Source organism: Oncorhynchus keta, chromosome 19 (genome assembly GCF_023373465.1).
Source record: "Oncorhynchus keta strain PuntledgeMale-10-30-2019 chromosome 19, Oket_V2, whole genome shotgun sequence".
Lineage (NCBI taxonomy): Eukaryota > Metazoa > Chordata > Actinopteri > Salmoniformes > Salmonidae > Oncorhynchus > Oncorhynchus keta.
This window is the reverse complement of record NC_068439.1, coordinates 9051265-9068774: the sequence shown is the minus strand read 5'-3', so window position 1 is coordinate 9068774 and position 17510 is coordinate 9051265. Positions and strand designations below refer to the sequence as shown.

Sequence of the window (17510 nt, the reverse complement as noted above, 5' to 3'; positions counted from 1 at the left end):
CAGGTTCTGCTGTGGTGCAGTGGTTGTACAGCCTTTCCTCTACAGGGAGACAGGTTCTGCTGTTCTGCAGTGGTTGCTGTGGTGCACAGCCTTTCCTCTACAGGGAGCCAGGTTCTGCTGTGGTGCAGTGGTTACATAGCCTTTCCTCTACAGGGAGCCAGGTTCTGCTGTGGTGCAGTGGTTGCACAGCCTTTCCTCTACAGGGAGCCAGGTTCTGCTGTGGTGCAGTGGTTACACAGCCTTTCCTCTACAGGGAGCCAGGTTCTGCTGTGGTGCAGTGGTTACACAGCCTTTCCTCTACAGGGAGCCAGGTTCTGCTGTTGCCCAGTGGTTGCACAGCCTTTCCTCAGGTTTTTCTAAGGTGTTGATCAGTAACCATGGTCAAATATTTAGCCACAGTGTACTGTCGATTTAGGGCCAGATAGCACTGCATTTTGCTTTGTGTTTGTGCTTGTGTCTCCCAATAAGCAATATAGTTTGGTTTTGACTGTGTTGTAATTTGGTTTATCCTGATTGGTTGGATGTTCTAGTCCTGAGGCTTCAGTGTGTTAGTAGAACAGGTTTGTGAACTCGGCCCCAGGACCAGCTGGATGAGGGGACTATTTTCTTTGCTCAGCTCTTGGCATTGCAGGGCTTGGTAATCTCTTTCTCTCGTTCTCTCTCTCTCTCTCTCTTTCTCTCATTCTCTTGTTCTCTGTCTCTCTCTCTTTTTCTAATTCTCTGTCTGTCTGTCTCTGTCTCTGTCTCTCTCTGTCTCTGTCTCTGTCTCTGTCTCTGTCTCTCTGTCTCTCTGTCTCTCTGTCTCTCTGTCTCTCTGTGTCTCTCTGTGTCTCTCTGTGTCTCTCTGTCTCTCTGTCTCTGTCTCTCTGTCTCTCTGTCTCTCTCTCTGTCTCTCTCTTTATCTTGTTCTGTCTCTCTCTCTCTCTCTCTCTTCTATCTTTATCTTGTCTCTCTGTCTCTCTGTCTCTCTCTCATTCTCTCTCTCTCATTCTCTCTCTCTCTCATTCTCTCTCTCTCTCTCTCAGTACGTTCCTGTACCTGAAGTTTCTGGTGGTGTGGGTGCTGGTGCTGCTGGCAGACTTTGTGTTGGAGTTCAGGTTTGAGTACCTGTGGCCCTTCTGGCTCTTCATACGCAGTGTATATGACTCGTTCAGATACCAGGGGCTGGTAAGTGTGTGTGTGTGTAAGAGTGAATGTCTGAGATTCATGAGATTTTGACAAGAAAAATGGCTCCACAATTGTATATTATTGCCTACTGACTTAATTTCTCTCTCTTTCTCTTTCTCTTTCTCTTTCTCTTTCTCTTTCTCTCTCTTTCTCTGTCTGTCCCACTTTCTCTCTCTCTCTGTCTGTCTCTCTCTCTTTCTGTCTGTCTGTCTGTCTGTCTGTCTGTCTGTCTGTCTCTCAGGCGTTCTCAGTGTTCTTTGTGTGTGTGGCATTTACGTCTGACATCATCTGCCTCCTCTTTATCCCTGTCCAATGGCTGTTCTTCGCTGCCAGCACCTACGTCTGGGTCCAGTACGTCTGGCACACAGGTCAGTTAACACCAGCTCTCTCTGTCCCATATTCAGATCTCTCTTTCCTATGATGCATTGGGGTTTAATGTGGCATGTGATTCAAATGTGTATGTACTGTACTGTACATCTTTATGTATTCAAATATGCATGTACAAAATACATTTAGTATTTCTTTTTTTATTTTTGTGTTTCTTCTTTATGTTTTTTTTGTGTTCCTTTGCTTTCACCCATTTTTGATTTGATTTCTTCTCACTAATTGGTCTTTTGACAAATCAGATCAGCTCCTGCGAATATTTGGGCAAAAAAAAAAATATCATAATTGGTCTGTGAACTCCGGCGTTTAACTCTCACTACCCCCCTGCACAGAGAGAGGAGTGTGCCTGCCCACCGTATCGCTATGGATACTGTTTGTTTACATGGAAGCTGCCATCCGCTTCAAGGACCTGAAGAACTTCCACGTGGACCTGTGTCGGCCCTTCGCAGCTCACTGGTAACCCTGTCACCTGTTGTTCTAACCCTACCTGGCCTATTGCATTGCATTGTGGGCCTTTTCAATGCACAACACCAAGCACATTTTATTTGCTCGGACAATGTTATTTTAAATAATGAATCAAACATTCCCATTTGTTATTAAAAGACACCTGTAGACTCTTCAAAAAAAAGTCTAACTTTTCTTCTTCTATGCTGCACAGGAAGTAGAAATGACTGGTAACCATAACAACAGTTTATTTGTTTCCCCCCCACCTCCTCTGTTAGTATTGGCTACCCCGTGGTGACTCTGGGCTTTGGCTTTAAGAGCTACGTCAGCTACAGGATGAGACTGAGGAAACAGAAGGAAGTGCAGAAGGAGAATGAGTTCTACATGCAGCTCCTACAGCAGGCTCTGCCCCCAGAGCAACAGATGCTACAGAGACAGGAGAGAGAGGCAGAGGAGGGTGAGTTCTACATGCAGCAGGCTCTGCCCCCAGAGCAACAGATGCTACAGAGACAGGAGAGAGAGGCAGAGGAGGGTGAGTTCTACATGCAGCAGGCTCTGCCTCCAGAGCAACAGATGCTACAGAGACAGGAGAGAGAGGCAGAGGAGGGTGAGTTCTACATGCAGCAGGCTCTGCCCCCAGAGCAACAGATGCTACAGAGACAGGAGAGCGAGGCAGAGGAGGGTGAGTTCTACATGCAGCAGGCTCTGCCTCCAGAGCAACAGATGCTACAGAGACAGGAGAGAGAGGCAGAGGAGGGTGAGTTCTACATGCAGCAGGCTCTGCCTCCAGAGCAACAGATGCTACAGAGACAGGAGAGAGAGGCAGAGGAGGGTGAGTTCTACATGCAGCAGGCTCTGCCCCCAGAGCAACAGATGCTACAGAGACAGGAGAGAGAGGCAGAGGAGGGTGACATTGTTCTACATGCAGCAGGCTCTGCCCCAGAGCAACAGATGCTACAGAGACAGGAGAGAGAGGTAGAGGAGGGTGAGTTCTACATGCAGCAGGCTCTGCCCCCACTGGAGAGCAACAGATGCTACAGAGACAGGAGAGAGAGGCAGAGGAGGGTGAGTTCTACATGCAGCAGGCTCTGCCTCCAGAGCAACAGATGCTACAGAGACAGGAGAGAGAGGTAGAGGAGGGTGAGTTCTACATGCAGCAGGCTCTGCCTCCAGAGCAACAGATGCTACAGAGACAGGAGAGAGGGTAGAAAATAGGGTGAGTTCTACATGCAGCAGGCTCTGCCCCCAGAGCAACAGATGCTACAGAGACAGGAGAGAGAGGCAGAGGAGGGTGAGTTCTACATGCAGCAGGCTCTGCCCCCAGAGCAACAGATGCTACAGAGACAGGAGAGAGAGGCAGAGGAGGGTGAGTTCTACATGCAGCAGGCTCTGCCTCCAGAGCAACAGATGCTACAGAGACAGGAGAGAGAGGCAGAGGAGGGTGAGTTCTACATGCAGCAGGCTCTGCCTCCAGAGCAACAGATGCTACAGAGACAGGAGAGAGAGGCAGAGGAGGGTGAGTTCTACATGCAGCAGGCTCTGCCTCCAGAGCAACAGATGCTACAGAGACAGGAGAGAGAGGCAGAGGAGGGTGAGTTCTACATGCAGCAGGCTCTGCCCCCAGAGCAACAGATGCTACAGAGACAGGAGAGAGAGGCAGAGGAGGGTGAGTTCTACATGCAGCAGGCTCTGCCCCCAGAGCAACAGATGCTACAGAGACAGGAGAGAGAGGCAGAGGAGGGTTCACAACATTGCTTAAACCACATTAGGAGACTACTTTTGAGGTCTGTGAAAAATCGTACAAATTTTGGGTGTAGTTGCCCTTTTTTAATGCAAGTGTGAACCAGCAAGCGATCCGTTGTTTGGTTTGGCGACTTTTCTGTTGCGCTCATGTGATTGCAGAGTTTGTAAAACAAAATGGCCACTGGATTGATGCAAATGAATCATGATATAATTCTGCCAGGTAGGCTACTTTGTAGTTAACATTCTGGGAAAGCCTTCCCAGCTCTACTGGACGATGGTTATCGTTAGCATCATCGCTAACGGCGATGGACACACACTGGACACACTCATTCCTGTGCCGGCTACCCTGGGGCGGCAGGGTAGCCTAGTGGTTAGAGCGTTGGACTAGTAACCTAAAGGTTTCATGTTCAAATCCCCCAGCTGACAAGGTACAAAATCTGTCGTTCTGCCCCTGAACAGGCAGTTAACCCACTGTTCCTAGGCCGTCATTGAAAATAAGAATTTGTTCTTAACTTACTTGCCTAGTTAATTAAAGGTTAATTAATTAATTCAGAACAGTTACAGGAAAATATGAATCACTTTTAAGTTAAAGTTAAAGTTAAGTTAAAGTCTTGTGATTCACTTGGGAAAATTTTAATGCATTTTCAAATAAATTCATAAGCTTTGACTCAGAGGGGTTAAATGTGGAAGATGCATTCAGTTGTACAACTGACGAGGTTTCTCCCTCCAATACATTTAGTTTATCTCATACTAAGTTCAATACATCTTTTATTTTATTTTGTTGAATTCCGTTTTAATGTCTGGACACACACACACACACACACACACACACACACACACACACACACACACACACACACACACACACACACACACACACACACACACACACACACACAAGTTTCTACAACAGCCTCTATTTCCCCTCAGAGCGCTCTCCCACACCCTTCCCCTATCCTAGAACAGCACCACCTTTCAGTCTGCTATCTCATCTGACCTCTCCCTCGCCTCTTCTTTCTAGCGGCCATGGCTAAAGGCGTGTCATCAGAGGTGGACCTAGCATCTCCGGTCTCCCAAAACGGGGCTACTCCCGGCAAGAAGAGCTCCGTTAACTCTTCTGTCCCCTTACCGGAACTGGAGTACCGGGAGAAAGGGAGAGACGGGAACAGCAAGGAACGGGAGGGCAAACTACAACAACAACAACAACAACAACACACAATAGGAATCAACAACAACAGTATCCTCCACACACTGGACTCTACATTACAGGAGACAGAGTATATGGAGAACATGGGGGGGAAGAGACTGAATAACGACCTCGGAGGAGGAGAGAGCACACACACTCCCAAAGAGGAGGTGGGGGGAACAGGAGGAGGAGGAGGAGGAGGAGGAGAGAGCACACACACTCCCAAAGAGGAGGTGGGGGGAACAGGAGGAGGAGGAGGAGGAGGAGGAGGGAAGAACTACAAAAACGCCAGCGGAGGCGGTGGGGCCACCAACTCCTCACCTCGGAATCACAGCTCCACCAATGGGAGCGTGCCGTCGTCTGGCTCGTCCAATAGGAACGAGAAGAAGCAGAAGTCGGCGGGGAAAGGAGCAGCCAATCAGAAGGATCCCGTGGAGAACTGCATTCCCAACAATCAACTGGGAAAGCCGGACGCTCTCGTGCGGTAAGACACACACACACACACACACACACACACACACACACACACACACACACACACACACACACACACACACACACACACACACACAACCATAGCCAACGTACACATGCAGACCTACACCAAGATGTATCTAGGAATATACACCAGGAAAAGAGCCAGGTTTCACCTTGGTGGTGTTTGGGTGTTTCTGTCTCTCTCGCTCTCTCTCTCTGTCTCTCTGTCTGTCTCTCCCTCTCCTCTCCCTCTCGTCTCCCTCTCGTCTCCCTCTCGTCTCCCTCTCCTCTCCTCTCCTCTCCTCTCCTCTCCTCTCCTCTCCTCTCCCTCTCCCTCTCCCTCTCCCTCTTCCTCTTCCTCTCCTCTCTCTAGGTTGGAGCAGGATGTGAAACGGCTGAAGGCGGACCTGCAGGCGAGCCGTCAGTTGGAGTCAGATTTACGTTCTCACCTCTCCTCCCTGACCAGCCAGGACAGGAGTCTGCGCTCAGAGCTGGGCCAGCTGCGACAAGACAACGAGATGCTGCAGAACAAGTAGGAACACAGACACAGACATACACACACTCGAGGCCTGGAACAAAGCCCATGTTTTCAGACTATCAGCGCTGTGTAAAGGATCGGCCTGATCAGCGCTGTGTAAAGGATCGGCCTGATCAGCTCTGTGTAAAGGATCGGCCTGATCAGCGCTGTGTAAAGGATCGGCCTGATCAGCTCTGTGTAAAGGATCGGCCTGATCAGCTCTGTGTAAAGGATCAGCTCTGTGTAAAGGATCGGCCTGATCAGCTCTGTGTAAAGGATCGGCCTGATCAGCGCTGTGTAAAGGATCGGCCTGATCAGCGCTGTGTAAAGGATCGGCCTGATCAGCTCTGTGTAAAGGATCGGCCTGATCAGCGCTGTGTAAAGGAGCGTAATATCACTCATCTTGATCACATAACAGGTGTTTTGTGACCTGCAGATCAGGGAACATTCAGATTCTTAGAAACTGTGTGTGTGTGTATGTGTGTGTGTGTGTGTATGTGTAGGCTGTACAGTGCTGTCCAGGCCAAGCAGAAGGACAAGCAGACCATCTCCCAGCTAGAGAAGAGGCTGAAGGCAGAGCAGGAGGCCCGGGCGCTGGTGGAGAAACAGCTGGCTGACGAGAGGAAGAGGAAGAAGGTGGAGGAAGCCACCGCAGCCCGGGCTGTAGCTCTAGCCGTAGCCTCCAGGTATCCTGATATCTGTTTTCCTCTCTCTCTACGACTCTCTATCTATCCCCCCTCCTCTATCTATCCCCTCCCCCCCTCTCTCTCTCCCCCCCCCTCTCTATCTATCCCTCCCCTCTCTCTCTATCCCCTCCCTCCTCTCTCTCTATCCCCTCTCTCTATCCCCTCCCTCCCCTCTCTCTATCCCCTCCCTCTCTCTATCCCCTCCCTCTCTCTATCCCCTCCCTCCCCTCTCTCTATCCCCTCACTCCTCTCTCTCTATCCCCTCCCTCCCTCCTCTCTCTCTATCCCCTCCCCCTCTCTCTATCCCCTCCCTCTCTCTCTATCCCCTCCCTCCCTCCCCTCTCTCTATCCCCTCCCTCCCCTCTCTCTATCCCCTCCCTCCTCTCTCTCTATCCCCTCCCTCCTCTCTCTCTATCCCCTCCCTCCTCTCTCTCTATCCCCTCCCTCCTCTCTCTCTATCCCCTCCCTCCTCTCTCTATATCCCGTCCCTCCTCTCTCTCTATCCCCTCCCTCCTCTCTCTCTATCCCCTCTCTCTATCCCCTCCCTCCTCTCTCTCTATCCCCTCTCTCTATCCCCTCCCTCCCCTCTCTCTATCCCCTCTCTCTATCCCCTCCCTCCCCTCTCTCTATCCCCTCTCTCTATCCCCTCCCTCCCCTCTCTCTATCCCCTCCCTCCTCTCTCTCTATCCCCTCCCTCCTCTCTCTCTATCCCCTCCCTCCTCTCTCTCTATCCCCTCCCTCCTCTCTCTCTATCCCCTCCCTCCTCTCTATCTATCCCCTCCCTCCCCTCTCTCATGTTAATATATTGAACAGTGTTCCTTCTCCCTGTATCTCCTGTTTTCTGTAGTATTCATCTGTCCTTTTCTCTCTGTCAGGGGTGAGTGTACTGACTCTCTTTTCTCTCTGTCAGGGGTGAGTGTACTGACTCTCTTTTCTCTCTGTCAGGGGTGAGTGTACTGACTCTCTTTTCTCTCTGTCAGGGGTGAGTGTACTGACTCTCTTTTCTCTCTGTCAGGGGTGAGTGTACTGACTCTCTTTTCTCTCTGTCAGGGGTGAGTGTACTGACTCTCTTTTCTCTCTCTGTCAGGGGTGAGTGTACTGACTCTCTTTTCTCTCTCTGTCAGGGGTGAGTGTACTGACACTCTTTTCTCTCTGTCAGGGGTGAGTGTACTGACTCTCTTTTCTCTCTCTGTCAGGGGTGAGTGTACTGACTCTCTTTTCTCTCTCTGTCAGGGGTGAGTGTACTGACTCTCTTTTCTCTCTGTCAGGGGTGAGTGTACTGACTCTCTTTTCTCTCTCTGTCAGGGGAGAGTGTACTGACTCTCTTTTCTCTCTCTGTCAGGGGTGAGTGTACTGACACTCTTTTCTCTCTCTGTCAGGGGTGAGTGTACTGACTCTCTTTTCTCTCTCTGTCAGGGGTGAGTGTACTGACTCTCTTTTCTCTCTCTGTCAGGGGTGAGTGTACTGACACTCTTTTCTCTCTCTGTCAGGGGTGAGTGTACTGACTCTCTTTTCTCTCTCTGTCAGGGGTGAGTGTACTGACTCTCTTTTCTCTCTCTGTCAGGGGTGAGTGTACTGACTCTCTTTTCTCTCTCTGTCAGGGGTGAGTGTACTGACTCTCTTTTCTCTCTGTCAGGGGTGAGTGTACTGACTCTCTTTTCTCTCTCTGTCAGGGGTGAGTGTACTGACTCTCTTTTCTCTCTGTCAGGGGTGAGTGTACTGACACTCTTTTCTCTCTCTGTCAGGGGTGAGTGTACTGACTCTCTTTTCTCTCTCTGTCAGGGGTGAGTGTATGACTCTCTTTTCTCTCTGTCAGGGGTGAGTGTACTGACTCTCTTTTCTCTCTGTCAGGGGTGAGTGTACTGACTCTCTTTTCTCTCTGTCGGGGTGACACTCTTTTCTCTCTCTGTCAGGGGTGAGTGTACTGACTCTCTTTTCTCTCTCTGTCAGGGGTGAGTGTACTGACTCTCTTTTCTCTCTCTGTCAGGGGTGAGTGTACTGACACTCTTTTCTCTCTCTGTCAGGGGTGAGTGTACTGACACTCTTTTCTCTCTCTGTCAGGGGTGAGTGTACTGACTCTCTTTTCTCTCTCTGTCAGGGGTGAGTGTACTGACTCTCTTTTCTCTCTGTCAGGGGTGAGTGTACTGACTCTCTTTTCTCTCTGTCAGGGGTGAGTGTACTGACTCTCTTTTCTCTCTCTGTCAGGGGTGAGTGTACTGACACTCTTTTCTCTCTCTGTCAGGGGTGAGTGTACTGACACTCTTTTCTCTCTCTGTCAGGGGTGAGTGTACTGACTCTCTTTTCTCTCTGTCAGGGGTGAGTGTACTGACTCCCTGCGTGGTCGGATCAGAGAGTTGGAGACGGAGTGTAAGAAACTCAGCATCGACATGAAACTCAAAGAAGAGCACATTAGAGAGCTGGAGGGGAAATGCCAGGTGAGTTTACATTACTTTAGATACTTCCTGGATCCTTTCTGTTAACTTCCTGGATCCTTTCTGTTAACTTCCTGGATCCTTTCTGTTAACTTCCTGGATCCTTTCTGTTAACTTCCTGGATCCTTTCTGTGAACTTCCTGGATCCTTTCTGTGAACTTCCTGGATCCTTTCTGTGAACTTCCTGGATCCTTTCTGTGAACTTCCTGGATCCTTTCTGTGAACTTCCTGGATCCTTTCTGTTACCTTCCTGGATCCTTTCTGTGAACTTCCTGGATCCTTTCTGTGAACTTCCTGGATCCTTTCTGTGAACTTCCTGGATCCTTTCTGTGAACTTCCTGGATCCTTTCTGTTAACTTCCTGGATCCTTTCTGTGAACTTCCTGGATCCTTTCTGTGAACTTCCTGGATCCTTTCTGTTAACTCCTTTCTGTGAGATCACAGTCTCGTCAGTGATGTATCAGGAGAACCCAAGCAGGGTGCCTCTGATTCCTTACTGGGACACGGCTGTGTTTCTCTTATTCCTTCACTTACTCTCTGTTCCAGATCCACTTACAGTAGTGAGTACATACCCTGGCATTGCAGCACCGCGTTCTACCAGCGGAGCCACACTGGACACCTTATGAGGAGTTAGTTTTGTGTTTTCAGACGCTCATGATGAGGTATGGCTGTCTAATCTCTATTCTCTCCCTCCTGTCTCTCCTCCCTCCTCTCTCTCCCCGCCCCTCCTCTCTCTCCTCCCTCCCCTCCTCTCTCTCTCTCTCTCTCTCTCTCTCTCTCTCTCTCTCTCTCTCTCTCTCTCTCTCTCTCCCCCCCGCCCCTCCTGTCTCTCTCTCTCTCTCCTCCCTCGTCTCTATCCTCCTCCCTCGTCTCTCTCTCCTCCCTCGTCTCTCTCTCCCCCTCCTGTTCTCCTCCCTCGTCTCTCTCTCCTCCCTCCTCTCTCTCCCCCTCCTGTCTCTCTCTCCCCCTCCTGTCTCTCCTCCCTCCCTTCTCTCTCCCCCCTCCTCTCTCTCCTCCCTCCTGTCTCTCCTCTCTCGTCTCTCCTCCCTCGTCTCTCTCCTCCCTCCCTTCTCTCTCCCCCTCCTCTCTCTCCGACCTCTTCTCCCCCTCCTGTCTCTCTCTCCCCCTCCTGTCTCTCTCTCCCCCTCCTGTCTCTCCTCCCTCCCTTCTCTCTCTCTCCCCTCTCCTCCCCCCTGTCCCTCACCCCTCCTCTCCCCTTCCTCCTATCTCTCCCCCCTCCTGTCTCTCTCTCCCCCCTCTTCTCTCTTCTCTCTCCTCCTCCTCTCTCTAGGAGCTACGTAAGTACAAGGAGAATGAGAAGGACATGGAGGTGTTGATGTCGGCGCTGTCGGCCATGCAGGATAAAACCCAGCACCTGGAGAACAGCCTGTCTGCTGAGACCAGGATCAAACTAGACCTCTTCTCTGCCCTGGGGGACGCCAAGAGACAGCTGGAGATTGCGCAAGGTACAGTTCCCTTCCCTGACCCACTACCGCGGTACGACAGCGACCGACTTCAAGCTCAGTCGTTGTGTTCATAGACTCTAGGATCAAACTCTGACAGCTGGGGATTCCTCAAGGTTCAGTAACATTTTACCTCAGGGTTTCATCTACCATCACATAAACAGGATGCTCCTCAAGGTTCAGTAACATTTTACCTCAGGGTTTCACCTACCATCACATAAACAGGATGCTCCTCAAGGTTCAGTAACATTTTACCTCAGGGTTTCATCTACCATCACATAAACAGGATGCTCCTCAAGGTTCAGTAACATTTTACCTCAGGGTTTCACCTACCATCACATAAACAGGATGCTCCTCAAGGTTCAGTAACATTTTACCTCAGGGTTTCATCTACCATCACATAAACAGGATGCTCCTCAAGGTTCAGTAACATTTTACCTCAGGGTTTCATCTACCATCACATAAACAGGATGCTCCTCAAGGTTCTGTAACATTTTACCTCAGGGTTTCATCTACCATCACATAAACAGGATGCTCCTCAAGGTTCAGTAACATTTTACCTCAGGGTTTCATCTACCATCACATAAACAGGATGCTCCTCAAGGTTCAGTAACATTTTACCTCAGGGTTTCATCTACCATCACATAAACAGGATGCTCCTCAAGGTTCAGTAACATTTTACCTCAGGGTTTCACCTACCATCACATAAACAGGATGCTCCTCAAGGTTCAGTAACATTTTACCTCAGGGTTTCATCTACCATCACATAAACAGGATGCTCCTCAAGGTTCAGTAACATTTTACCTCAGGGTTTCATCTACCATCACATAAACAGGATGCTCCTCAAGGTTCAGTAACATTTTACCTCAGGGTTTCACCTACCATCACATAAACAGGATGCTATTCGACCCAGAGATGTAAATTAGCAACATGAAGAAAATGGCAACAAAGTAAGAAGACACATCTCCTACTGTCATCTAACCCTCCTCTCTTTCTCTCCTTCCCCCAGGTCAGATCCACCAGAGAGACCAGGAGATAGCAGAGTTGAAACGGAAGATAGCGGAGGTGATGGCGGTGATGCCCAGTATCTCCTACAGCAACGACAGCAGCAGCCTCAGCCCGGTTACGCCACACTACTCCTCCAAGTTCATGGACAATAGTCCCTCTTCCCTGGATCCCAACGCTTCTGTCTACCAGCCACTCAAAAAGTGACAATGACACACACATTAATACACACTAACGCACACACACACACACACACACACACTTACAAGAATACAGATTTACAAAATACGGCCTACATAGTCACATCCACTCATACATACAAAGACACAAACTCTTCGGAAGCGATTGGAAATGATCTCGGCGCTGTCTAAGACGATCTTCTCCAAAGTGTTTTGGTTGTGTTTTGGTTGTGTTTTGGGAACCAGTTGCGGTCGGAGTCTCAGCCCCGTCGTTCTGTTATTCTCTGTTTGTTCCCACGGTGATGCCTTAGTGGGAACAGCTGGAGAGGTAAAACTACACGAGGGAAGATGTTTATGTTTTGTGATTGAGCCACTCTGATTTGAACCGGTAAGAGAGACGTAAAGGGACACCGGATTGACTGTATCCTGAATGGCGCCCTATTCCCTACAGCCCATGAGGAATGTGCTGAGGGGGGAGAGAGACCGATGAGGACTGACTGGTTTAGTTGGTATAAATGTCTAGAAAGACCCATCGTCTTGTTCTCTGTCTCTCAGTGCTTCATGTTCTCTCTCTCTCTCTGTCAGTGCTTCATGTTCTCTCTCTGTCAGTGCTTCATGTTCTCTCTCTCTCAGTGCTTCATGTTCTCTCTCTCAGTGCTTCATGTTCTCTCTCTCAGTGCTTCATGTTCTCTCTCTCAGTGCTTCATGTTCTCTCTGTCTCTCAGTGCTTCATGTTCTCTCTGTCTCTCAGTGCTTCATGTTCTCTCTGTCTCTCAGTGCTGCATGTTCTCTCTGTCTCTCAGTGCTTCATGTTCTCTCTGTCAGTGCTTCATGTTCTCTCTCTCGCTGTCAGTGCTTCATGTTCTCTCTCTCTCTCAGTGCTTCATGTTCTCTCTCTAAGTCTGTCAGTGCTTCATGTTCTCTCTCTCTCAGTGCTTCATGTTCTCTCTCTGTCTCTCAGTGCTTCATGTTCTCTCTCTCTCTGTCAGTGCTTCATGTTCTCTCTCTCTGTCAGTGCTTCATGTTCTCTCTCACAGTGCTTCATGGTCTCTCTCTCTCTGTCAGTGCTTCATGTTCTCTCTCTATCAGTGCTTCATGTTCTCTCTGTCTCTCAGTGCTTCATGTTCTCTCTCTCTCTGTCAGTGCTTCATGTTCTCTCTCTGTCAGTGCTTCATGTTCTCTCTCTCTCTCTGTCAGTGCTTCATGTTATCTCTCTCTGTCTGTCAGTGCTTCATGTTCTCTCTCTCTCAGTGCTTCATGTTCTCTCTCTCTCTCTCAGTGCTTCATGTTCTCTCTCTCTCTCTCAGTGCTTCATGTTCTCTCTCTCTCTCTCAGTGCTTCATGTTCTCTCTGTCTCTCAGTGCTTCATGTTCTCTCTGTCTCTCAGTGCTTCATGTTCTCTCTCTCTGTCAGTGCTTCATGTTCTCGCTCTCTCTGTCAGTGCTTCATGTTCTCGCTCTCTCTGTCAGTGCTTCATGTTCTCGCTCTCTCTGTCAGTGCTTCATGTTCTCGCTCTCTCTTAGTGCTTCATGTTCTCTCTCTCTCTTAGTGCTTCATGTTCTCTCTCTCTCAGTGCTTCATGTTCTCTCTCTAAGTCTGTCAGTGCTTCATGTTCTCTCTCTCTCAGTGCTTCATGCTCTCTCTCTCTCTCAGTGCTTCATGCTCTCTCTCTCTCTCTCAGTGCTTCATGCTCTCTCTCTCTCTCAGTGCTTCATGCTCTCTCTCTCTCTCTCAGTGCTTCATGCTCTCTCTCTCTCTCTCAGTGCTTCATGTTATCTCTCTCTCTGTCAGTGCTTCATGTTCTCTCTCTCTCTGTCAGTGCTTCATGTTCTCTCTCTCTCTGTCAGTGCTTCATGTTCTCTCTCTCTCTGTCAGTGCTTCATGTTCTCTCTCTCTCTGTCAGTGCTTCATGTTCTCTCTCTCTCTGTCAGTGCTTCATGTTCTCTCTCTCTCTGTCAGTGCTTCATGTTCTCTCTCTCTGTCAGTGCTTCATGTTCTCTCTCTGTCTCTCAGTGCTTCATGTTCTCTCTCTCTGTCAGTGCTTCATGTTCTCTCTCTCTGTCAGTGCTTCATGTTCTCTCTCTGTCTCTCAGTGCTTCATGTTCTCTCTCTCTGTCAGTGCTTCATTCTCTCTCTCTGTCAGTGCTTCATTCTCTCTCTCTGTCAGTGCTTCATGTTCTCTCTCTCTCTCAGTGCTTCATGTTCTCTCTCTCTCTCAGTGCTTCATGTTCTCTCTCTCTCTCAGTGCTTCATGTTCTCTCTCTCTCTCTCAGTGCTTCATGTTCTCTCTCTCTCTCAGTGCTTCATGTTCTCTCTCTCTCTCAGTGCTTCATGTTCTCTCTCTCTCTCAGTGCTTCATGTTCTCTCTCTAAGTCTCTCAGTGCTTCATGTTCTCTCTCTCTCTCAGTGCTTCATGTTCTCTCTCTCTGTCTCTCAGTGCTTCATGTTCTCTCTCTCTGTCAGTGCTTCATGTTCTCTCTCTCTGTCTGTCAGTGCTTCATGTTCTTTCTCTCTGTCTCAGTGCTTCATGTTCTCTCTCTCTCTCTCAGTGCTTCATGTTCTCTCTCTCAGTGCTTCATGTTCTCTCTGTCTGTCAGTGCTTCATGTTCTCTCTCTCTCAGTGCTTCATGTTCTCTCTCTCAGTGCTTCATGTTCTCTCTCTCAGTGCTTCATGTTCTTTCTCTGTCTGTCAGTGCTTCATGTTCTCTCTGTCTGTCAGTGCTTCATGTTCTCTCTCTCTCTCTCTCTCTCTCTCTCTCTCTCTCTCTCTCTTCTCTCTCTCTCTCAGTGCTTCATGTTCTCTCTCTCTGTCTGTCAGTGCTTCATGTTTTGTTCAGCAGGTTTTGTCTCAGCTTAACATTAGTCTTTGTATGATGGGACTATTACACTACTCTACATGTTTTGCTTTTAAATGCGAAGAAGCTGAAACATTTGAAGTGGTATCTTCTGTGAGTTTCATTATGAATTGAAAAGTACATGGTTGATGTTTTGGTATTATTGCCATTACTTAAATATGTGATTTAGTTTTTTTTTTAAAGCAACACATTTCAGTTTAGTTATGACAATAACAATGGTAATGTACATTTCTCTATACCAGTGGTCTTGGAAAGATCACCAATTTGTACATCAACTCACATTCACCCTTTTTACTCCAAACAATATCCGGGATTATCAATTAACTCCAACACTCCGGTCAAGAAATACAGATCTTTAACAATTGGATTGCCAATGGAGATGACCTGGTACTGTCTAAAGGTTAAGATATGACCTGGTACTGTCTAAAGGTTAAGAGATGACCTGGTACTGTCTAAAGGTTAAGATATGACCTGGTACTGTCTAAAGGTTAAGAGATGACCTGGTACTGTCTAAAGGTTAAGATATGACCTGGTACTGTCTAAAGGTTAAGAGATGACCTGGTACTGTCTAAAGGTTAAGAGATGACCTGGTACTGTCTAAAGGTTAAGAGATGACCTGGTACTGTCTAAAGGTTAAGATATGACCTGGTACTGTCTAAAGGTTAAGATATGACCTGGTACTGTCTAAAGGTTAAGAGATGACCTGGTACTGTCTAAAGGTTAAGAGATGACCTGGTACTGTCTAAAGGTTAAGAGATGACCTGGTACTGTCTAAAGGTTAAGATATGACCTGGTACTGTCTAAAGGTTAAGATATGACCTGGTACTGTCTAAAGGTTAAGAGATGACCTGGTACTGTCTAAAGGTTAAGATATGACCTGGTACTGTCTAAAGGTTAAGATATGACCTGGTACTGTCTAAAGGTTAAGAGATGTCATCTGTTTGCTGCAAATGCACTCAAACCTGTCTATCCTTTTGGACCAAATTAGAATCCGTCGTTAGGCCATATTACTAAAAACCTACTGGATTTAATGATGTCTAGGTAACTGATGTTTGCCAGTTGTAAATTTCACTGTGCCTTGCAATTGTTTTTTTTGTTTTTTAAGTAGTGAGTATAATAGGTTACTTCCCCAATCTAGATATAGGACCTGGGCTGTCTCAATAGTGGAAGTGTGCTTCCTTTCATTGTACCTTTCCTTCGTGAAGGAAAGGAGATGAAAGAAGGAAGCCAGTGTAGTGGATTGAGATATCTCCCATGCAGCCCCAGTCTCCTTTATATTAAACCCAATACACTTAGACACCGACCAGTGTTGTCTTAAGGAGGAAACTAATTGATTTGGTATATGAATGAACCTGGTCTGCCAAACAACAGCCAAACAGCTGTTAAATATGCCTACCTGGTCAGGTCAAGAGGGTCAGTAGTAACTCCAGGCTCTTATGTCCACTACTACGGTGGCCCAGAGTGGACATCTATTTGTTTACAACCAAGGTTGGGGGTAAATTCTATTTCAATTCAGGAAGTAAAAATTTGAATTTCAGTAAGTCAATGCTTTTTAATGAGGAAACAATTTGGAATTGTAATTTGGTTTTAACTTTCTGATTTGAAATGGAATCGACCCCCCCCCCCCAACCCTGTTTACAACCATGTACATTATTACATACCGATGAATGTTCTAGTTTGTTCAGTTCAAAGTGCCGCGTTTTGGTGTTTCTCTTAATGATTCCCTCTCCATTCATTAGGTTGATGTGTCTCTAGCCTGCTTTAGGTTTGGATAACAGCATCAGAGCTACACGTTGTTGTGTTCATGTATTTGACTTTTTTTTGGGGGGACATTCGGTTCTGATTTTATTTCATTTTTTTTTCTAGGTTGATCAGAAAGCAAGGACAGTGATGGTTGAATTGACTCACTGCTGTTGTTATTGATTTGGTTGTAGCCACATTCTCCCTCTTGCATCGTGTGTTTACTCCACTCCTTCTAGCCCGGGTCCCAGATCTGTTTGTGTTCTTCCTAACTCTCCATCTAGCCCGGGTCCCAGATCTGTTTGTGTTCTTCCTAACTCTCCTTCTAGCCCGGGTCCCAGATCTGTTTGTGTTCTTCCTAACTCTCCTTCTAGCCCGGGTCCCAGATCTGTTTGTGTTCTTCCTAACTCTCCTTCTAGCCCGGGTCCCAGATCTGTTTGTGTTCTTCCTAACTCTCCTTCTAGCCCGGGTCCCAGATCTGTTTGTGTTCTTCCTAACTCTCCTTCTAGCCCGGGTCCCATATCTGTTTGTGTTCTTCCCAACTCCCTATGGAGTCGTCATGCAAAACAATTGGCTTGAAAGAACAAACGAAAAAAATACATTTTGAGTTGGCAAGAGCACAAACAGATCTGGGACCAGGCTAATCTCTTTCCAACTGGGATGATGATGATGATGATGGTGTGAAGTTTTGTATTGGGGAAGTTACACCCTGCCCACTGGGCACACGCTTGTTGAATCGACGTTGTTTCCATGTCTTTTACGTTACGTTGAGCCAACGTGAAATAGACGTTCAGTTCAGACATCTGTGCAGTTTGATGCCGTGGGGTTTTATTGTTTTTGCTGTAGGGGAAAGTTGCCCCTAGATACTGATTCTGGGTCAGTTTTACGTTTCTCCGCTATTGTTATAATTGGGATTAGGGGAGCGGAATCTGTTTCTGGGTCAGTACCTAGACAACTTGACCCCTGGCGTTTTCTCATGTTTCCTACCTGGAAAGTATTGGTGTGGATCACAGTGACGGACTTGTGACCTGTTGTGACTGTTGTTTTAGTGGGAAAGTGTTTTTTTGTTTTCTCTCTATCTCAAAGTGATGATGATGATGATGATGTCGGCTGAGTCCAAACTTCTCTCACTTTGGGGCCGTCACCTGGAATAAACAATAAAAAAAAAGAGTCTTGCAGGCGATGATGCTGATGATGCAAGCTGTGTGTTGTGTCTCTCTCTCAGATATGAAT

At 47.8% G+C, this 17510-nt stretch overlaps 1 long non-coding RNA gene across 25 annotated transcripts in view; it reads left to right on the top strand.

The window, feature by feature from the left end:
* The window catches only part of LOC127909160 (uncharacterized), a 25582-nt gene extending 8105 nt beyond the window's left edge, over positions 1-17477 (top strand). Inside the window, exons 2-14 of one of the 25 annotated variants that reach the window (XR_008070015.1) lie at positions 1026-1167; positions 1409-1535; positions 1884-2007; positions 2274-2452; positions 4760-5408; positions 5775-5933; positions 6422-6604; positions 8919-9039; positions 10327-10501; positions 11508-14966; positions 15199-15227; positions 15315-15372; positions 15431-17477. This is a non-coding gene — a long non-coding RNA (uncharacterized LOC127909160). Of the gene's footprint in view, positions 1-1025; positions 1168-1408; positions 1536-1883; positions 2008-2273; positions 2453-4759; positions 5409-5774; positions 5934-6421; positions 6605-8918; positions 9040-10326; positions 10502-11507 lie in introns of all 25 variants that reach the window. The other 24 variants (XR_008070009.1, XR_008070007.1, XR_008070017.1 and 21 more) reach the window with 24 other exon arrangements.
* The last annotated feature ends 33 nt before the right edge of the window (positions 17478-17510 follow it).